Source organism: Macrobrachium nipponense, chromosome 15, assembly GCF_015104395.2.
Source record: "Macrobrachium nipponense isolate FS-2020 chromosome 15, ASM1510439v2, whole genome shotgun sequence".
Classification (NCBI taxonomy): Eukaryota; Metazoa; Arthropoda; class Malacostraca; order Decapoda; family Palaemonidae; genus Macrobrachium; species Macrobrachium nipponense.
The window spans coordinates 66318572-66342277 of record NC_087208.1 but is presented as its reverse complement, the minus strand read 5'-3'; the positions used below and the strand labels follow the sequence as shown (position 1 = coordinate 66342277).

The window sequence follows — 23706 nt, the reverse complement described above, 5'->3', positions numbered from 1 at the left end:
TAGTCCTGCCACCCAGGCAGGGCGGAGATCACCTGACCTACCTGTAGCGAGTGGCGCGAATTTGAATTTCTGTCGGGGACGACGGAGTCTTAGCTATGTATATATCTGACAGTAAGTTGATTGTATGAAATAACAATAACATACCCCCATGGGATAGCGCTCTCGTCTAGTTGTGAAAAAAAAAGTTCGAACAATGACTATCACAAATGTTATCGAATGATCTCTAATATTAGAAGGCGCTAAATCGTCGCCTGATTCCGAAAGGTGGATCGATTAATGTCATTCTCACTTTGAATAATTCTACCAGAAGGCATTATACAAGGATCTTCGCCAATTTCATTCATTTGAAGTTCTTCTATCCATCGAGGAACCGTAGGCATAAAAAGGGAGAAACACTGTTTTAGGATGCCTTTCCAATGGCTATCCCTGGCAGTCTGGGACGCTCTACAGAACCTGCCGAGGGGACGCCTGACCGGTGGGGATTCTCTGAAACCTCCTTACGGTTTTCGACATTCCTTCTCCTCTGGGCTTGTGAGCTTGGAAGAGGTCTAGACCTGAGAGCGAGACAGAGCCGATCAGACGCACCCTCCATTGTAATGGGGGAACACTATATTCACTTCTTACGTTCTAAGAGTTCGCATTTGAACTATATCCAAAGTCTACAATTTGCAAATATGATATTGTAGATTCTGCGGAGTAAGAAGGTGATGAGGATGCAACAACTACTAGTACTGTTACTACTATAATTGCTCGTTAACACAAGAGCTAATAAAGCTTCTAAGGATAGTTACTTTTCTGACTTCCCCACAATAGGAAGAAAGATATACATTTCTAATCAAACTCTAACACTTATTTTGTATTAATGAATAAATATAAGTAATTCCCTTTCATGAAAGTATACGTAATTCACTTTCGTGAAAGTGGATGAGTGTCTACCGAAAACTTCAGTAATTACACGTCACTAATCTTCTAAATTTTCGAAGTTAATTTTATCATTACTTCCCTGTAAAAGTTAGCCCAGACGATCGATGGCGATGAAACACGAAAATCCATCAGGAGGAACTGCAAACGTTGTTTACCATTCCAAGCGACAGAAAAATATGAATTAGAAAACGGGTATGGTTTCCTATTCCCGCCACCCAGCGGCGGGGGGGTAGATCACCTGACCTACCTGCCGCGTGTGCCGCGAAATTCGAATTTCTGTCGGACGACGGAGTAATAGCTATGTATATATCTGACAGGTAAGTTGAATGTATAAAAATGTAAGTTAAACGTTAAAAGACGAAACCGCTTCCTAACGAAATGACCGTTGGCTCAAATCAGCCGTCCAATAATGGCAGTCTAGTCTTTGTGGAAAATTTGTATGTTGACCTACCTTCAAGTTAACCCAGTTTGGACACACACCTCTTAATTCACTACTAAACTAAAAACAAATCCCATATATTCAATCAGCAAACCCAGCAACCTCTAATTACATTCGTGGAAATAAATTGGTACATTGACAAGAGATGTTATTTTACTTACCAAATTTTCCGCCGACCGATCAGTAAGAATGGCCGTTTTAAGGTTTGGTTGCAGATAAGGATTCAGATAGGATATGGGTTAGGATAGGTACAAACAGGAAAGGAGATCATACAAACCAATTATCTTAAGGGTTATTAATTTCTAAAATCCTACACTATGTAAATTAAACTCAAGACGAAGTTTACGAAACAAGTTCGCCCGTCTCCGTTGCTGTCGGTTTGAACAAGGCCCCAAAAACCAGCGCTCGGCCCATGGCTACCCCTCGAAAAGGCCTATGTCGGGTCAATGGTTCTTATCACTCCCTCTTCTCTGGGTCACACCTATCCTTCAAGACTATATTAGGCTTGATCCATTGCTAGATTTATGAACTTCCCCAGAAATATGTACAGATGACTTTGAATATTGGTTCTGACCATACCATAGTCGATTGGTACAATTTCTGCCGGGAAGTTTGTATTGAGATTTTGGTGCATGACAACTGGAAAAAGGAGATTCAAACTTCGAGTTTCTATGGTAAGGACCAAAGTGACAACATCAAGAGTCTAGGCATGGCAGAAACACTGCTGCAACTAGGTCCAGACACAACACAGGGCACACAACAACTACCCACCTGGAAGAAGGACACTGCAATATACAAGTACACAAGCCTGCCAAGAGCAAAAGAGGACTGCACAAGAGAAGAGCTAAGAGCGGCAGCCTATGAAGCAATCAGAAACACTGAGACCATAGGGGCACAAACATACTACACTGATGGCACTGTAGATCCTGAGAATCAAACTACGGGAGCTGCAGTATATTCAAGAAACTTCACAGCCTGCTGGAGGACCTCCAACCACACCTCCACTATGCAGACAGAGTTAACAGCAATAAGACAGGCACTGCTGTACTCACTGGAGAATGAAGAAGGGCCTGTAATCATCCACACAGACTCAAAGTCCTCAATGCAAGCCCTGCAACAACAGAGAAATAAAGAAAATAAGGCACTGCTGGCTGGAATTAAAACACTGCTACACCAGCACAGCGAAAGAGGAAGACCTGTCACCTTAAACTGGATACCCAGTCACATAGGAATTCCAGGCAATGAGAGGGCTGATGAGCTTGCCAAAAGTACAAAACACACTGACAGAGTGCAAATACATATACAACCTGCACTGCAACAAGTCAAGAATGCAATGAAACCACTCTGCAAAGAAAAATTGCTAAAAGACCATCGTGAGTGGGTAGAAAAGAACTCACCGTCTGCCAGATGGTATAAGACATCGACTGGTCTAGTGCCTCCTCCTATAGACAGGCACACACCAAGAAAACTTGCTGTGATCATCCACAGACTCAGGCTAGGATATAAAGCCTGCTGGGAAATTGTGGAAAACAGTGTCAGACCATGTGAACACTGTCAAGAAGAAACACAGCAACCATTCCTTCACTACCTGCTGGAATGCAGAGAAACAGCACAGCTAAGAGGTGCAGCACAAAATGAAGTACCTGCACAAGATGCTGAGCATGCAGCTGCCACAGTCACAAAGACAATCATTGAAAACTTAGAAGAGCATGCCCAGGTGCCCTACAACATACCTCCACCAAGGTAATCAAACTAATAAGTGACATCAACCACCCTCATCACATCCCCTCACTGTACGGCTCTATCCACATCATCCACTATCATTCTTTGAAAACTTTACCTACAACTGAAATCCTCCCGCAGGGACCCAAGGGAGTAAAGGGTTGGACAACCCCACCTGCACCGATTCTCTGATATTCGAAAGCCTTACATTCCTTCAAACTTCTACTATAATATGACATGATGGCCCTCTCTTACTGACACCATCATCCTCCTTCCCCTGTCCACTCCTATCTCTACAACTAAAGATATTTCCAATTTAAAAAAAACTAGCCGTGTACCTAAAGAATCTTTTCAGATCACTTACGGGCCGAACAAGGGAAAGGCACGTGCCAACAAGAAGTGTTGGCTTAATACAACAACAACAACACAACAACAACAAAATCGGGGGGCCAGGACACATCGTGTAAATTGACAAATCCAAATTTGGGATGAGAAAATTCCATAAAGGTAGACGTGTCGATGGTTCTTGGGTCCTCGGCGGGATTGATCGCGAAACAAAGGACACTTTCTTTCAAGTTGTTCCCGATAGATCTGCAGAAACACTCCTCCCAATTTTAATAGAAAACACATCCAGAGTCAACCGTAATTTCAGATTGTTGGAAAGCATACCACACTTTAAGTCAGCATTTCAAAACACACCTTAACATAAATCACTCCCTACATTTTGTTGATCCCGATGATACACGCATACACATGAACACGATAGAATCCACATGGCGGGTCTTGAAACGTAACGTTTTGCCTAGAAGTGGTACCGTAAAAAATTTGTATAATTATTATTTTTCCATGTATTGCATTAAGAAGCTTTATCTTTCAAATGCAGATTGTCTTTTTAAAGCTTTTTTAGAATTAATTAAACGTGCTTATCTGTTAAATACAGTACTTTCAACACCTGTCAAAATGCGGTCTAATTCCACTGAAACACAACAATCATCGATAGATCGCTCCTCCCAAACGGATCCATTAAAAACACGAGTGCTTGTTCCCCCAATTTCATCCGACCAGATCCCGCCAAAATCACTCCATCCAGCCCCAAAGCGAGTAAGATTCGAGCCGTCCGACTTGTCCGACGATTGATTTCGATCTAAACTAAGGTAAGTGTGGTTTTATACAGTTTTAGTTTTTGTTTTTTATGCCACTTTTTCTTGCCAGAACATACGAGCTTGCCATGAATCGTTAAAAATGTTGATAAGGCGCGCGGCGCCGTCCAACCACGCTGAAACTAATTTTTTGTTTTTTTTTGGTTTATGCCTTTTTTTCTTGCCAGAACATATGAGCTTGCCAAGAATCATTAAAAATGTCGATAAGGTGTGCAGCGCCGTTCGACCATGCTGAAACTAATTTTTTTTTTTTTTTTTTGTGTTGTGTGTGCCATTTTTTCTTGCCAGAACATAGGAGCTTGCCAAGAATCATTAAAAATTTTGATAAGGCGCGCAGCCAAGTTCGACCGTGACGAAACTAAATAACGATTTTCCAAATTAGGGCCACGAAACCAGTGTTAGGCCACACATTCTAAGTTAGGTTAGGTGGGTTCGTTTGGTTAGGGTAATTTTAGTTGCGTAGGTGGGTTTCGTTTTGTTTTTGTTGTCTATGACATTTTTTCTTGCCAGAACATACGATCTTGCTAAGAATCATTAAAAATGTTGATAAGGCGCGCAGCACCGTTTGAATGCGCTGAAACTAAATAACGATTATCCAAAGTATGGCCACAAAAACAGTGTTAGGCCATATGTTCTAAGTCAGGTTAGGTGGGTTCGTTTAGTTAGGGTCATTTAAGCTAGGTACGTGGGTTTTATTTGTTTTGTTTTTGTTGTCTATGACATTTTTTCTTGCCATAACATACGATCTTGCCAAGAATCATTCAAAATGTCGATAAGGCATGCAGCGCCGTTCGAACGCGCCAAAACTAAATAACGATTTTCCAAAGTAGGGCCACGAAAACAGTGTTAGGCCACTCGTTCTAAGTCAGGTTAGGTGGGTTCGTTTGGTTAGGGTCATTTTTAGTTAGGTACGTGGGTTTCTTTTGTTTTTGTTCTCTATGCATCTTGTGCCCAAATGTTTGCTTAGGCTAACAGCCCATGTGTTCGGTCTATGAATGTAGAGTAGGGAGACAGCTCAGCTAGTCATACCGCTCGCCGAACGGATGCAGAGTAGGGAGTCAACCACACAGCTGTTTCGTGGATTTCCTAGAGAGAATTTTTGTTGTCTTTGTTCCCCCCCACCCAAAAACCCCAGTTTCCCAATACGTCCCCCCTTACCGTTTTTGGCACATTTTCACCTAAAACTAATATTTTCATGTTTATTTCCCCATCGGTGGCTTCCCCCACCTAAAAACCCTGGTTCCCAAAACTTCCCCCCTTACCGTTTTTATAGACTTTTTGATATTCCATTACTGCACTGCACGTTTTCAAATATCGCACCAAAACATATGCCCGCCATCTTGTTTGTATTCGTTCGCCGATTATCTAGCAGACGGTACTCTTGCCCAACGAATCGACAGGCGCTCTGAAAAAACTTGTGTGTTACATTATGAAGTTCTCCAACTCACTTCAGTTTTTTTGTCTTGGGTTGTCTGCAGCTTAGCTTATTTTCTGCTTGTAGCTGTATTCCTCATTCTTAACTCTGAGGAATTAAAGGTCAAGGGATTATCCCTGACACATACTGTAAGATGCTTGTGCGTGTGTGCAAAATGCTACAATCTCAAATTCAGCTTGGACCCCATACACGATCATCTTAGTATGTGAGGGGATTAGATTAAAAGGATTTTCTGCCTGATCTCTGTTCACTGTTCTTTTCATCTGGAAATGATAGAGAATTTGACGCAATGTATGGATGACATTCTCTTTTGCAAGGGAAGTGTGAGGACCAGAGAGAGACAGGTAACTTGGTACTGATAATTTATTACAGACAAACTGGGTTGACATAGACAGGTGCAGACGGATAAGTAGTACCGACTCGCACTGAGAGCAGAAATGACTCTGAGACAGTACATTTGTGTTTTCTTACAGACATTCATAAATAACTACAGATGCAGTCTGTGTTCATACATGGTAATCATATTGGCAGAAAGGCAAGAGAATTCTACACAATATAGAATACATTAAAATTTGGCATGTTGTTATAGTTAAATGAAATTAGTGAAAGGACTTTGTCCTTACAAATACTCCCCCCCCCCCCCCACCCCCCCCCCCCCCCCCCCCCCCAAGGCAATTATTATGGAATAATGATTGGATGCAAAATATCTTGGAGGCAGGAGGCGACCCTGTGGCGGGATCACAAAAAACAAGTAACCTCCCCACATAAAACTTAACCTGTCTGGCTACCATCCCTACCCTCAATCACACTTTCCACTTAACACTACAAAATACAGCAGGACAATTTCCCCAATACCTACATACAGAACAAAAAACACAAACAGGTACTCACCGCTGGCTTCTGATACTTAGGGCTAGGCTGTGCTGTCCACTGGATATAGGCTATAGGCTAGCCTACACAACCACCGCCGACAACCAAGCACAAACCAATGCCCCCGAGACCCACAACCCCACAAAAACTCAATAACCCGACAAATCAATGCAGATGAACACCAACACCCCGAAAGAACACGACAACCACACGACTAACATTAGTACAACAACCCGCCAAAACCAACACTGCCCCAACCACCACTAACAGACACTGAAAATGCACCACCAACCTTCTTAACCTCACCACAACTAGACAGACACATGCACAACAACTTCACAACCCCAAAATCTATCAATTACCACCAAAACAACTAAACACCAAAGGATAACTGCTGTCAAAACCAACTCTGACTTGACCAGACGCCTTACTGCTTACGACTCTCTCGTAACAGACTTCCATTGACTACCTACAGAGCGCCACAACAGACATACTTCCGACCGCCATTTAACCACTCCCATTCATTCTTCCACCAATCTCTCCTCTCTCTCTCTCTCTCTCTCTCTCTCTCTCACACACACACAACCTTAGGAGATGTTGTCAAATATAAACTATCATTACTCCTCCATATTACCTCCCCCATTACATTTGACAACATCTCCTTACACTCACAACATCCACACTAAATTGCCTTTCGCCACACCCAAGGATGCTCAGATACAGACCCCCTGGATCTTGTTTGAGGACCATCATACACTCTTTCAGTTACATCGCCATTCACTTCTTCCAAACCACTTTCTTTCAAACTCCCATTATCTCCCTCACTACCATCCTCCCAAATTCCATTCACTACTTCACCGATGTCTTCCAACTCTGGTTCCAACATCTCCCCTATTTCGGCCACCAAACAACTCAGTTCATCCATACTTCTGTCAAACTCCTGCAAAGACTTATCCATCCTATCAACTACCTCCTCACTTCTCAGTTTCCTTCTCACTGAAGTCTTATTTGTCCCTGTCAACTCAAACCCACATACAATACAAGTATCATTCATTCCCCCAAAGTCATCCGTAGCACACGCTTTATCAACCGTTTGCACCCTACCACCAACCCCTTTACCATGCCGTTCATGCTTTTTCATTCCACTTCCTCTCTCCAAACTCTTCTGTTTTCTTCCATACTCAACCAACACCAACTGTCGATCTCCCAGACCAATTTGTTCACAGACAGTCGGCTCATACTTATTCACCCTCAACCACTCACTCATCGCATTCTCCCGAACATACTGTGGTACTTCCCTCCACTTACGGAGCTGGTTATGGTGTGCCCTAACCTCATCCAGTCCCCCACCTACTCGCAATTTCCCCAAAACATAGCTCAATTTACTCGGTCCCACTTCCAAAATCTCAAAAGGCCCTTCAAATTTCTCCCTTACTTAATTCACATTCATTCTTCCCATCTCAACCACCTCTTTCAACACCTTATCCCCAATCTTAAAACTCTCAAACCTTTCACTTGCTTTCTTCCACAAATCCCGATCACCTTCTGACAGACCCAACCGCCGTCTGACAATCCTTTCAAAATTCAACACAAATTTACAAGGAGACATACCTATACTCTTCTGCAGTGTGGCATTATATGCCCAAACTGCACGTCCTACATACATATCCCAATCCTTGTCGCTCTTACTCATCATTCGCAAAATCTCAGTCATCGTCCTAACAGTCCTTTCAGCCAACCCATTTGCACTGGGCATATATGGAGTAGAATACACATGCACAATACCCCATTCCTTCAACATTTCTTCAAATTCCCATCCCACAAACTCAGGTCCATTATCACTCAACATTTTTGCCGGATTACACACACACATGGGCATCATCACTTGACCCACCATTCGTGCAACAGTTTTACTCCTCTTATCTTTGATGGGAACCACATAGGCAAATTTACTCGTGTGATCCACCATCACAATCATCCCCACGTGTCCTCTTGCAGTCCTAGGCAAAGAAACAATCAATCACAAGCATTTCAAACGGCTCTTTCATCTGCAATCGCAACACAGGTGGACTTGCATGCACACTCTGATACTTTCCCCTCTGACAGTCTTCACATGTGACAGCCACATCCACACAAATCTTATTCAACCCAGGAGCATACAATCTCTCTCTCATGCATTCCCACAACTTATTTTTTCCCATATGCCCAAACCGATCATGCACCAACAAACACATACTCACAGCTGACTCAACAGAAAACACTGGCACATACACTTCCTTGTCATACACCCCTTCCTGATGCAAAAAGTACACTATGTTTTTGCACACCACAAAACGTTTAGCAACCCTCTTATATAAATCCAACTCACATGGCCAGTCTTCCACACGAACTCCTCCCAAAACACATTGTCGCAACACACTTATCTCCAGGCACTTATTTTGCATTTCCTCAATCTCTTCCTCACTCAACAGATCATTCTCACTCCTAGCAATATCAATCATACCCACAAAGTTTGCTACAAACACATTACCATCTTGAATCCTAGCTACTTGTCTGCCCCCTTTCTAAGAATTCCATTTCCTATATCTACGTCTATATCGTGGATCCTCAAAAAATCTATCCCTATTAAAAAACAAGATGGCATATCATTTTCTCCTATGACTATAAAGTTATGCATTACTTCAAGATCTCCCAACCTAACCTTTAACCGTACCTCTTCCCATACTAAAACACTTCCTTGTCCCAACCCATGTATTCTCATACTTGTAGACTGCCTTTTCACTTCCCAATCACATCTCTCAAGTTCACTCACCACTGACCCACTCACCAAGGAAACTTGTGCCCCTGTGTCAACCAAACTACAATACTCACTATCATTTACTTGGACAAACGTCACCATTTTCCCTCGAGTCCCATGCATACACACATTCACTACCACGTCCACCTGGTTATCCACATCACAATCCTTCTCATCACATTCATCCTCAGTTAATTCCCCATTTCCACAATTCTGACTCAGATCCCCTTCACAGTCCCTTTTTGTAACCAACCATTTACAACCATGTTCCCCGCACTGAATCATCAAAACCCCACGTTCATTACCTGTACTCACCCTTCCTCGATACTCAACCGGTCTGTCCCATCCAAAATACAACAACACTTTTATTCCAAACAACTCAGCTACTGCTGACAACAATTCATGCAACATTTCTCCTTCCCCACCTTGTTCCTCCGCATATGCCACTTCCTTCTGCACATCACTCATCAACTTCACTCGCAACTCATTCACACTACCGGGTACCTCTTCAACCAGACCCTTACCTTCCAAGTTTTTCAATGCTGAAAACAAACATTCACACATTCTGTCATTCCCTTCAAACCTCTCTTTTACAACCAACCCCTCAGGTACCATATTCGGATCCCAGTCACTTTCACGATACCACTGTCCTTACCATGCATCCTAGACATCGTATCAGCAATCACATTTTTACTCCTCGGTACATATTCTAAGCTAAAATCAAACTCACTCAAATCCTCAATTGTCCTCGCAATCCTAGCATTCACACTTTCCTTCCTGATCATATAAACTAACGGCCGATGATCTGTCCTTATGACGAATTTTACCCCATACAAAAACACTTTCAACACTTTCACACAAAACCTTATTGCCGCAAGCTCCTTCTCAACCACCGAATACTTCAGCTCTGCTTTATTAAAAGCTTTACTCACATATGCAATCACTCTCAATTGTCCCTCCCCATTCACCTCTTGCATCTGCATCAAGCATCCTCCCATACTAAACTTACTAGCATCAGCATACAACTCAAGCTTACTGGCATCCTCACTGTAGTCCGGAAAAGCCAAGGTGACGTCCCTAGCAGCCTCCTCTTTCAATCTCTCAAATGCTCCCACCATTCGCTCATCCCACCTCAGCTTAGTACAATTTTTCTTCCCGGTCCATTCAGTCAACGGCTTCCCTATACCTGAACAATCCCTAACAAACTTCCTCCCGAACTCAATCAAACCCAAAAAACCCTTTAACTCCCGCACGGTCCGGGGACGTGGAAACTCCTTTACTTTTTCCACAAACTTTTCACTCTTCCTTACACCACTCGCACTCACCTTATGACCAAGAAATTCCACTTCCCTAGCCAACCACGTACACTTCTCCAGCTTCACTTTCACTCCAACCTCTTCCAACCGTTCTAACAGTCTCACTTGCAATCAAAACATCATCTATAAACACAGTCACCTTCCTTCTATCAAAACCAGCCAAAACTACATTCATCGCCCTCTGGAAGGCAGCAGGCGCATTAGCCAATCCAAAACTTAACTTCTAGAATTGATAGTGGCAGCTACCACTCGAAAAAGCCGTAACATGCCTGCTCCCTTCCTCAAGAGGCATCTGGTAATAGCCCCTTACCAAATCCAATTTTGTGAACACTCTCATCCCATGCATCTTATACACACAATCAGACACCACATTCATCGGGAATCGCTCCTTCACAGTCACTTCATTCACCTTCCTGTAATCACACAATCCTCAAACTCCCATCTGTCTTGCGTACTGGGACTATGGGACTATTCCAAGCACTCTCACTCCTCTCGATCACTCCCACTCTCTCAAGTTCCTCAATCTCTTGAGCAATAGGTGCAGAAAAGTGTCGGGGACGCTGATATATGGGGGTATCATCATTCAAAACTATCTTGAACTCTGGGAGCTTAGATCCCCTGAAATCCTCGTCACCCCGACTCAACGCACCCCGCCTATCCCACAACATCTGCATCAACCGCTCCTTCTCGTCATCACCAACATTTTCATCCACCTCAATTCTTTCTCTCAACTCATCATACTTCCACTCATCACTTCCTTTCATGCTACCTGTCATCACCCGCCGCACCCTAACATATCTTTCGTCGTCCACATCCACCAACGTATACAACCACCCCACACAATCACCTTCACGTATACCCCGCACTCGCTTTTTCCTAACACTCGGCAATGAGGCCACAAAAACCCGAGGATTCTCCATATCCAAAATCCCGTCGTACACATGCACACTTGCTCTTACCAACTTGTTCGCATCCACACCCTCAACCACATATGCACACTTGTCACCTTTGACAATCCCAAGACTATCGGGCCACACACACAACTCACACTAACAACTTCTCCAACTTCTCGCGGCACTTTTACACTCTCTTTCGCAACCAACGGCACTCCCTTCCATATTTTGTAAACGTGCTTACCCCTCCATCCCTATCCAAGTACAACTCTCCATGTACATTCCCCTTCCTATGCAACTCAATCATATTCCTGCTCGGATGGACCACCATCACATCTTCAGGAACCTGTATCCAACAACATATCATACTTATCACTCATTCCCTCGATCACATAAAAGTCACCTTCATCCATCACTACCCCTTTGATTTCTACATTTTCACGCAACATTCCCACCACAGGCATACCTAAATTTCCTATTCCTTGTACCTCCCCTTTACATTTCCTAATTTCACACTCACTCTGCAACTTGTCACATCCATTCTTAAAAAGAACACTGACACTGCACCCAGTATCAATCAAAGCAACCAAACACACCCCTTTGCACATCACTTTTACACTCATACATTCATGAGCTCTTCCTCCAAACCCCTTTTCATGCAACAATCCTTCACGCACATGCATCACTCTTACTGACCGCACACCAGAGGACCCACCCAACTGAATCCCCTTTGTACCTAGTTTCCCGAACTGCCAACCTGACTCATCCTCTTTCGCCTACACACACTTGCCACATGACCTTCCATTCCACGCTCAACACATTTTGCCCGCTGTTCCTTACACATCCTAGCATAATGCCCATTCTTCCCGCAATTACCACAAACCTCGGTCACACGAGTACCTCGACATCCACTTGCTATATGCCCTACTTGCCCACACGTGTAACACTTAATATCCCTATCTTTCTTACACTCGCTCACCAAATGCTCTGTTTGCCCACACCCGAAGCAAGCTCCCAACGCCCACCGACATTCATTCTTCCTGTGCCCTAGCTTTCCACATCTGTAACACTGCTGCTCTCGTTCACGACTAACCGACCCTACTTTTCCAACGCTTGCACTGCGATCTCTCTTAGGGCGAACCATACTTACGTTACTGGCTCTAACGCTCCTCTCAACCACTCGCTCTGCCATTCGCCTTGGCCCTTCCAAAACTGCCTCCCTATAGCTCTTAAACTCTGGCATAACATCAGCCACTTCAGTCCTAACACTAACACTTCTACTCTCTTTCATACACCTGTCCAACTCATAATCCTCTACTATTTCCAAAATGTCGTTCCACGTCAACCTTTCATTCGTCCATCGCATTTCCTCCTTACGTTTCAGATTTACAAACTCATACACACTCTCAGGCACAGTCGCCAACAACTTCCTCACTAACTCTTTACACTCATTTATCCCTTCATCCCCAAACTTTTTCCTGGCTAATGTTTCCAACCTGCACACATACATCGACAACGACTCACCAACATTCATTCTTACCTCATCAAAACCATGTTTTCTCCTATATCTAACACTACTCCTTATCCTCTTCGCCTGTTCCACAATCCTGGCTTTCACACTCTCATAAGGCACATTCCCCACACTCATCATTACCCCATACATATTCAACAAAAATCCTGTCAAAAAGCCACCCAACTCTCTTGCCCAGACTCTCTTGTTATCCCCATACTTAGCCTCACAATACCTCTCATATTCTTTAAAAAAGTCCCCTATGTCCCTAATACCATATTCCTCGTATTGTGCACATCTAGGTATCTCTCTCATATATACAGCCTTTCGTACTTCCCGCTCACTCTCACTTTCACTACTTCCACCATTCTGATCCCTCTTAACCTCGTCCGAATACAGCGAATCAACTTCCATACTAACATCCATGCTCCTGATTACGCTCTTCTTACCCTTCTTCTTTCTACCTACCTGTTTCCACTCACCGCTATCCAAATCACTCTCAGCCCTTTCCCCAATGTATTCAGTCCTAGTCTCATCCTGTCCATCATCCTTCCTAGCCTTCTTTCCCTTAGTCGTCTTCTTTTCCTCAGCCCCCTTCTTATTCTTGTCAGTCGTCTTCTTTTCCTCAGCCCCCTTCTTATTCTTGTCCTCAGGTTTATCCTTATCCTGTCTCTTTCCCTTCTTTCCTTTACCTATCACAAACAAGTCACCTTCGTCACTCGTAGTTTCATCCACTTGCTCTTCCACTGTCTTTACCACTTCTGGCCTATCACAAGACCTAGTAGGCCTACCTCCTACAGCTCCCTCTCCCATGAACCCTTTCATCATCTCCTGCACTGCATTCATCATCACTAAGAATTTTTCGTCCATTTTCTCAACCATTCTCTCTTCTGCTCCTTTCACTTCTTTCATTTCCACTTTTGCACTCCTTAGCATTCCTCTCATTTCCTCCAACTCGCTCTTCAGCTCCTCACACTCTACCCTCAACCTCTCATTATCCACTTCCAATTGTCCTCTTACTTCCCTCTCCAACCTCAACTCCTCCTTCAGCCTCTCCACCTCACTCAATCCTTCCATCCCAAACTTTCTCACCAATCACACACACTAGCCTAGACCAATTGTCCTGCAGCTTCCACACCAGCAGTCCCTGTTCGGGCGCCAAAAAATAATGTGGCGGGATCACAAAAAACAAGTAACCTCCCCACATAAACTTAACCTGTCTGGCTACCAAACCTACCCTCAATCACACTTTCCACTTAACACTACAAAATACAGCAGGACAATAACCCCATGTCCCCCATGTCCTTGTGACACTTGTTGTGAGGCGTCATCAAATGTTGAGTCCTTCGGCGTTGCTGGCTGACAGGATGCCTCCCCTGGCGATTGCCTGGGGGTTTCTATTGTCGACTGAGGGCGACCAAGACTGTAGAGGGAGCTGCACTGTGTGCGGTAGCGGCATGGGACAGGCCGTGGTGACCCCCAGGCAGGGGCCACAGTAGGTTGAGGAGGCCCAAAGGTGGTGGCATCAGCAGGCAGGGGAGACCCACAGGTGCAGCAGTGGTGTCAATGGGCCGAGGAGGACTACAGGCGGCACCGGAAGGGTGAGCAGGTCCACAGGTGTGGCAGCGTTGGGGGAGTAGAGGAGACCCACTGGCAGCGATGTCGGGGGCCCCGAGCAGGCCCACAGGTGTGGCAGTGACACTGGGTGGGTAAAATAGGACCCTAGGTTCAGCAGCGGTGTTGGGAGGGTGCCTGGGGACTCACAGATGCAGCAATGGCACCCGGGGGGAAGAACCGAGGAGGCCTGCAAGTTCAGCGGGTCAGGAAGGTATCTGGCGTCCCCCGACTGAGGCAAGGGAGGCCGCGACATCGGATGTTTCTGGACCGCCGCCTGATTTTGTGTTGGCTAACCAACACCCAGCTACCCATCCTCGTGGCTTGTCTCACTCACAGAATGGGCGAAACCACTCAAAAACGCCAACACACACCTGGAAGCTGTGTTGTGATGGGTCTGTTAATGGCATTGGTGTCATCCTCGGAATGGAGTTTTCAGAGACCTAAACTGTGGCACCATATTGAATCCACTAAAGGTCCTCTGAAGGTGAGCGGTCATAATTAGTCCGTTAAAGGCTGGTCCTAAACCGCTGTGTCACCGACTCCAGGAGGTCACCAGTTGTGAGGACCAAAGAGTAAGACAGGTACCTGGGTACTGATGATTTATTATAGACGAACTGGGTTGACGGACAGGTGCGGACAGATAAGCAGTACCAACTCACACAGAGAGCAGAAATGACTCTGAGACAGTACATTTGTGTTTTCGTACATACATTCGTAAATAACTACAGACACAGTCTGTGTACATACATAGTAATTATAAAGGCGGAAAGGCCAGCTAATTCAAAACAATATGGAATACATTAGAATTTGGCATGTTGTTATAGTTAAAGGATATTAGTGAAAAGACGTTGTCCATACAGAAGTGTAACAGAACTACATATTATCTATAAACATAGATCATGAATATATAAAATATCATGGCCTATGATTCAATCCCAGAGAAAAGGCTCTTCTTTATTTATGGAAAAGTACTTTTGTCAACAGTATGTGGTCAGCACCTTTTTACAAAAACTAATCCAACTATTCTATGCTTTAAAAATCGTTGGGGTGTCTTCTAAAGATACGAAAACAGAAACGATGCCTTACCTGTTCAAAGCTTGGAGGTACAATTGAAACATAGTCCATTAGACCTGCCCTCATTTACGTACTCCATGTGTTTATAATGAAAATCTTTCAGGGAACTGTGAACCTGCAAGCTAAATTACTAAAAGCAGCGTTAAACCTTAAAATCTCATATGGAAATACCCCAGTGCATAGTAATGCAATGAGAATAGTGTCAACAGCAAAAATGAATATTGTTCAAAATAATGTTAATATCAAACTCTTGATCACATCTATAAACATCTATCAGTGTGTTCATTGAATAACATACTTTAAAGTGACAGTAACCTCTATCTAATCAATACAAGCACCAGACCCCTCATAATTTAAATAGCCTGTGGTAATATAGAAAATAGAACAGCCAAAGCTTTTAAAGGTGGACAGTAAGATATCGGCAAATGACCCCAGTAATGAAACAAAGCTATGACAAACACCAGATTGTCACTTTTTGAAAATATTTTCCCTATGCCAAGGGCAATCTAGTCTAGACAAATAAATGTACACAGTATCTTGTATTTCATTGGGTGAACGCAAAATGAATTGATTTAAAAATGCTACCTAACAAAAAGCTTCTAGTAGAAACTACATACTAACTATTGAAGAAGGTGCTTGGCAATGCAATGAATGCATTACAAGTTGTACAATGATTGCTTATAGGGCCTACTGGAAGTAGACCACAGTAAAAACTGGTTTACAGACTCATTGAGTTGCTCCCCTCCACGGAAATCTTTAGTAAAAGGCGAAAGATTTATGCGTTTTGAAGGGAAGCCAGAGCTACCATTCCAATAATGTTGTACACCGAGTTCATTTTAGGTGCTTACTCTAAGTAAATATAGTTCAGTATAAAACAGGCATAAGTACCATGGCATTAATATCAACTTGGAAATTCACATACAATAATAAAAAAAAGGTGGAGCATGGAAACATATACACTAATGGCTGCATATCATATATATATCAATTTTGGATTTCATGTTCTAGCAGAAAAAACTTGTTTGTTACATTATGAAGTTCTCCAGCTCACTTTAGTTTGTCTTGGGTTGTCTGCAGCTTAGCTTATTTTCTGCTTGCAGCTGTATTCCTCATTCTTAACTCTGAGGAATTAAAGGTCAAGGGATTATCCCTGACACATACTGGAAGATGCTTGTGCATGTGTGCAAAATGCTACAATCTCAAATTCAGCTTTGACCCTATACACGATCATCTTAGTATGTGAGGGGACTAAAATAGGAGGATTTTCTGCTCGATCTCTGTTCACTGTTCTTTTCATTTGGAAATAACAGAGAATTTGACACAATGTATGGATGACATTCTCTTTTGCAAGGGAAGTGTGAGGACCAGAGAGAGAAAAGTAACTGGGTACTGATGATTTATTACAGACAAACTGGGATGACATAGACAGGTGCGGACGGATAAGCAGTACGACTCGCACTGAGAGCAGAAATGACTCTGAGACAGTCATAAATAACTACAGACACAGTCTTTGTTCATACATGGTAATCATATTGGCAGAAAGGCAAGAGAATTTAACACAATATTGAATACATTAGAATTCGGCATGTTGTTATAGTTAAATGAAATTAGTGAAAGGACGTTGTCCTTACAAATACTCCCCCCCTCACAAGATAATTAATATGGAATAATGATTGGATGAAAAATATCTTGGAGGAAGGAGGTGACCACATGTCCTACATGTCTTTGTGACACTTGTTGTGGGGCGTCATCGAATGTCGAGTCCTTCGGCATAGCTGGCTGACAAGATGCCTCCCCTGGCAGTTGCCTGGGTGGTTCTATTGTCGACTGAGGGTGACCAAGACTGTAGAGGGAGCTGCACTGTGTGCGGTAGCGGCATGGGGCAGGCCGTGGTGACCCCCAGGCAGGGGCCACAGTAGGTTGAGGATGCCCAAAGGTGGTGGCATCAGCAGGCAGGGGAGACCCACAGGTGCAGCAGTGGTGTCAATGGGCCGAGGAGACTACTACGGCGGCACCGGAAGGGTGAGCAGGTCCACAGGTGTGGCAGCGTCGGGGGAGTAGTAGAGGACCCGACCCCACAGGCAGCGATGTCGGGGGCCCCGAGCAGGCCCACAGGTGTGGCAGTGACGCTGGGTGGGTAAAATAGGACCCTGGGTGCAGCAGCGGTGTTGGGAGGGTGCCTGGGGACTCACAGATGCAGCAATGGCACCCGGGGGGAAGAACCGAGGAGGCCTGCAAGTTCAGCGGGTCAGGAAGGTATCTGGCGTCCCCCGACTGAGGCAAGGGAGGCCGCGACATCGGATGTTTCTGGACCACCGCCTGATTTTGTGTTGGCTAACCAACACCCAGCTACCCATCCTCGTGGCTTGTCTCGCTCACAGAATGGGCGAAACCACTCAAAAACGCCAAAACACACCTGGAAGCTGTGTTGTGATGGGTCTGTTAATGGCATTGGTGTCATCCTCGGAATGGAGTTTTCAGAGACCTGAACTGTGGCACCATATTGAATCCACTAAAGGTCCTCTGAAGGTGAGCGGTCATAATTAGTCCGTTAAAGGCTGGTCCTAAACCGCTGTGTCACCGACTCCGGGAGATCACCAGTTGTGAGGACCAAAGAGTAAGACAGGTACCTGGGTACTGATGATTTATTATAGACGAACTGGGTTGACGGACAGGTGCGGACGGATAAGCAGTACCGACTCACACAGAGAGCAGAAATGACTCTGAGACAGTACATTTGTGTTTTCGTACATACATTCGTAAATAACTACAGACACAGTCTGTGTACATACATAGTAATTATAAAGGCGGAAAGGCCAGCTAATTCTAAACAATATGGAATACATTAGAATTTGGCATGTTGTTATAGTTAAAGGAAATTAGTGAAAAGACATTGTCCATACAGAAGTGTAACAGAACTACATATTATCTATAAACATAGATCATGAATATATAAAATATCATGGCCTATGATTCAATCCCAGAGAAAAGGCTCTTCTTTATTTATGGAAAAGTACTTTTGTCAACAGTATGTGGTCGACACCTTTTTACAAAAACTAATCCAACTATTCTATGCTTTAAAAATCGTTGGGGTGTCTTCTAAAGATACGAAAACAGAAACGATGCCTTATCTGTTCAAAGCTTGGAGGTACAATTGAAACATAGTCCATTAGACCTGCCCTCCTTTACGTACTCCACAGTGTTTATAATGGAAATCTTTCAGGGAACTGTGAACCTGCAAGCTAAATTACTAAAAGCTGCGTTAAACCTTAAAATCTCATGTGGAAATACCCCAGTGCATAGTAATACAATGAGAATAGTGTCAACAGCAAAAATGAATATTGTTCAAAATAATGTTAATATCAAACTCTTGATCACATCTATAAACATCTATCAGTGTGTTCATTGAATAACATACTTTAAAGTGACAGTAACCTCTATCTAATCAATACAAGCACCAGACCCCTCATAATTGTAAATAGCCTGTGGTAATATAGAAAACAGAACAGCCAAAGCTTTTAAAGGTGGACAGTAAGATATCGGCAAATGACCCCAGTAATGAAACAAAGCTATGACAAACACCAGATTGTCACTTTTTGAAAATATTTTCCCTATGCCAAGGGCACTCTAGAGTCTAGACAATTAAATGTACACAGTATCTTGTATTTCATTTGGTGAACGCAAAATGAATTTATTTAAAAATGCTACCTAACAAAAAGCTTCTAATAGAAACTACATACTAACTATTGAAGAAGGTGCTTGGCAATGCAATGAATGCATTACAAGTTGTACAATGATTGCTTCTATAGGGTCCTACTGGGAAGTAGACCACAGTAAAAACTGGGTTTACCAGACCTCATTGAGTTGCTCCCCTCCACGGAAATCTTTAGTAAAAGGCGAAAGATTTAAGCGTTATGAAGGGAAGCCAGAGCTACCATTTCAATAATGTTGTACACCGAGTTCATTTTAGGTGCTTACTCAAAGTAACTGTAGTTCAGTATAAAACGGGCATAAGTACCGTGGCATTAATATCAACTTGGAAATTCACATACAATAATAAAAAAAAAAAAGGTGGATCATGGAAACATATACACAAATGGGTACATATCATATATATCAATTTTGGATTTCATGTTGTAGCAGAAAAAACTTGTTTGTTACATTATGAAGTTCTCCAGCTCACTTTAGTTTTTTTTCTCTTGGGTTGTCTGCAGCTTAGCTTATTTTCTGCTTGTAGTTGTATTCCTCATTCTTAACTCTGAGGAATTAAAGGTCAACGGATTATCCCTGACACATACTGGAAGATGCTTGTGCATGGGTGCAAAATGCTACAATCTCAAATTCAGCTTTGACCCTATACACGATCATCTTAGTATGTGAGGGGATTAGATTAAAAGGATTTTCTGCCCGACCTCTGTTCACTGTTCTTTTTATCTGGAAATGATAGAGAATTTGACACAATGTATAGATGACATTCTCTTTTGCAAGGGAAGTGTGAGGACCAGAGAGAGAAAAGTAACTGGGTACTGATGATTTATTACAGACAAACTGGGATGACATAGACAGGTGTGGACGGATAAGCAGTACCGACTCGCACTGAGAGCAGAAATGACTCTGAGACAGTCATAAATAACTACAGACACAGTCTTTGTTCATACATGGTAATCATATTGGCAGAAAGGCAAGAGAATTCAACACAATATTGAATAAATTAGAATTCGGCATGTTGTTATAGTTAAATGAAATTAGTGAAAGGATGTTGTCCTTACAAATACTCCCCCCTCACAAGATAATTAATATGGAATAATGATTGGATGAAAAATATCTTGGAGGAAGGAGGTGACCACATGTCCTACATGTATTAGGGCTTGTGCCTTGTATGATAAGGCGCCCTATGAGGTAATGTTAGACTTGCGATAATCATACGCTAAGTCGGTTGGTATTGCACTTCCATATTCGTGGGAGTGTCTTGGGGTTTGTAGATCACTTACGAAGTCGGTATTATGTTCTTGGTTATTACGACGATGTGTTAAACTCATGATGATGATTCGGTGAGGAGGTTCTTGTAGAAAACACGAAGTATAAAAAATAGATATATTCTTCTGAAGTTTTACATGCTGAAGATCAGATATGATTGTACAAGTCTTCTAATAACGATAGCTTGATCGCTTCTGCCAATGATGATGGCTACTTCTGTTCTCTCTACATGATAAAAGCTTAGGTAAAGAGATACAGGTCTTCTAATGACGATAGCTAACTCTGTTCTGCCTGTCTACCATCTCTGTTACAAGTTATGAAGGAACAGACAGTAGTTCGAACATATGAACATACATACAAATGACATAGTTTCATACGAACACACAATCAAAATGAGACACGCTACAGATTACGTAGGCCGTTTGAATCATAGGTCGGGGTAGTTGTCTCAAGCAGGGAGCTTGGACTAATATTATAAACAATTGAATGACTACAGGTGACGGCATGTCAACTTAGCCTACATACTTATCGTATACGTCATCTTTAGCGTCTCTAGTCTGATCACATTCCTGCAAGCAATCTTTTATATATATGGACTAACATTCCATATTTTTATTATGTAAACACTTACACATGTCTTTGTGACACTTGTTGTGGGGCATCATCGAATGTCGAGTCCTTCAGCGTAGCTGGCTGACAAGATGCCTCTCCTGGCAGTTGCCTGGGGGGTTCTATTGTTGATTGAGGGCGACCAAGACTGCTGAGGGAGCGGGCATCAGCAGATCGAGGAGGCCCATAGGTGACGGTGTCAGTAGACAGAGGAAACCCACAGGTGCAGCAGTGGTGTCAATGGGCCGAGAAGGACTACAGGCGGCGCCGGAAGGGTGAGCAGGTCCACAGGTGTGGCAGTGTCGGGGGAGTAGAGGAGGCCCACAGGCAGCGATGTCGGGGCCCCGAGCAGGCCCACATGTGCGGCAGTGATGTCGGGTGGGTAAAGCAGGAAACTGGGTGCACCAGCAGTGTCAGGAGGTTGCCTGGGGACTCGCAGGTGCGGCAATGGCACCCAGGGGAAGAACCGAGGAGGCCTGCAAGTTCAGCGGGTCAGGAAGGTATCTGGCATCCCCCGACTGAGGCAAGGGAGGCCGCGACATCGAATGGATGTTTCTGGACCACCGACTGATTTTGTGTTGCCTGACCAACACCCAGCTATCCATCCTCGTGGTTTGTCTCGCTCACAGAATGGACGAAATCACTCAAAAAACGCCAAAACACACCTGGAAGCTGTGCCGTGATGGGTCTGTTAATGAAGTTGGTGTCATCCTTTGAATGGAGCTTTCAGAGACCTAAACTGTGGTACCATATTGAGTCCACTAAAGGTTCTCTGAAGGTGAGCGGCTGCAATTAGTCCGTTAAAGGCTGGTCCTAAACTGCTGTGTCACTGACTCCGGGAGGTCACCAGTTGTGAGGACCAGAGAGTAAGACAGGTAACTGGGTAGTACTGATGATTTATTATAGATAAACTGGGTTGACATAGACAGGTGCGGTCGGATAAGTAGTACCGACTTGCACCGAGAGCAGAAATGACTCTGAGACAGTACATTTGTGTTTTCTTACATACATTCATAAATAACGAAGACACAGTCTGTGTTCGTACATGGTAATTAGCGGAAAGGCCAGAGAATTCTACACAATATGGAATACATTAGAATTTGGCATGTTGTTATAGTTAAATAAAATTAGTGAAAGGTTGTTGTTGTTGTTGTTGTTGTATTAAGCCAACACTTCTTGTTGGCACGGGCCTTTCCCTAGTTCGGCCCGTAGGTGATCTGAAAAGATTCTTTAGGTACATGGTTAGTTTTTTTAAATTGGAAATATCTTTAGTTGTAGAGATAGGAGTGGACAGGGGAAGGATGATGGTGTCAGTAAGAGAGGGCAATCATGTCATATTATAGAAGAAGTTTGAATGAGTGTAAGGCTTTCGAAAATCGGAGAAGCGGTGCAGGTGGGGTTGTCCAACCCTTTACTCCCTTGGGTCCCTGCGGGAGGATTCTAGTTGTAGGTAAAGTTTTTTAAAAGAATGATAGTGGATGATGTGGATAGAGCCTTACAATGAGGGGATGTGATGAGGGTGATTGATTTTATTAGTTTGATTACCTTGGTGGAGGTAGGTTGTAGAGCACCTGGGCATGCTCTTCTAAGTTTTCAATGATTGTCTTTGTGACTGTGGCAGCTGCATGCTCAGCATCTTGTGCAGGTATTGCATTTTGTGCTGCACCTCTTAGCTGTGCTGTTTCTCTGCATTCCAGCTGGTAGTGAAGGAGTGGTTGCTGTGTTTCTTCTTGACAGTGTTCACATGGTCTGACACTGTTTTCCACAATTTCCCAGCAGGCTTTATATCCTAGCCTGAGTCTGTGGATGATCACAGCAAGTTTTCTTGGTGTGTGCCTGTCTATGGGAGGAGGCACTAGACCAGTCGATTTCTTATACCATCTGGCAGATGGTGAGTTCTTTTCTACCCACTCACGATGGTCATTTATCAATTTTTCTTTGCAGAGTGGTTTCATTGCATTTTTGACTTGTTGCAGTGCAGGTTGTATATGTAGTACTTGCACTCTGTCAATGTGTTTTGTACTTTTGGCTAGCTCATCAGCCCTCTCATTGCCTGGAATTCCTATGTGACTGGGTATCCAGTTTAAGGTGACAGGCCTTCCTCTTTCGCTGTGCTGGTGTAGCAGTGTTTTAATTCCAGCCAGCAGTGCCTTATTTTCTTTAATTTTCTGTTATTGCAGGGCTTGCATAGAGGAAGTTGTCTTTAAAGAAGTGTATCAGAACTACTTGTATCTATAAACATAGATCACGAATATATAAAATATCATGGCCTATGATTCAATCCCAGAGAAAAGTCTCTTCTTTATTTATGGAAAAGTACTTTTGGGAGCGCCTACAATTTAATTGGTCAAGGGTATCATCTG

The 23706-nt window shown here is 43.4% G+C and overlaps 2 non-coding genes across 2 annotated transcripts; both read right to left on the bottom strand.

The window, feature by feature from the left end:
* Positions 1 to 16440: 16440 nt before the first annotated feature.
* Positions 16441 to 16561, bottom strand: LOC135195128 (U5 spliceosomal RNA). Its single transcript, XR_010310092.1, has one exon. It is a non-coding gene; the product is annotated as a U5 spliceosomal RNA (small nuclear RNA).
* Positions 16562 to 19568: 3007 nt separating this feature from the next.
* Positions 19569 to 19691, bottom strand: LOC135195133 (U5 spliceosomal RNA). Its single transcript, XR_010310097.1, has one exon. It is a non-coding gene; the product is annotated as a U5 spliceosomal RNA (small nuclear RNA).
* Positions 19692 to 23706: the final 4015 nt, after the last annotated feature.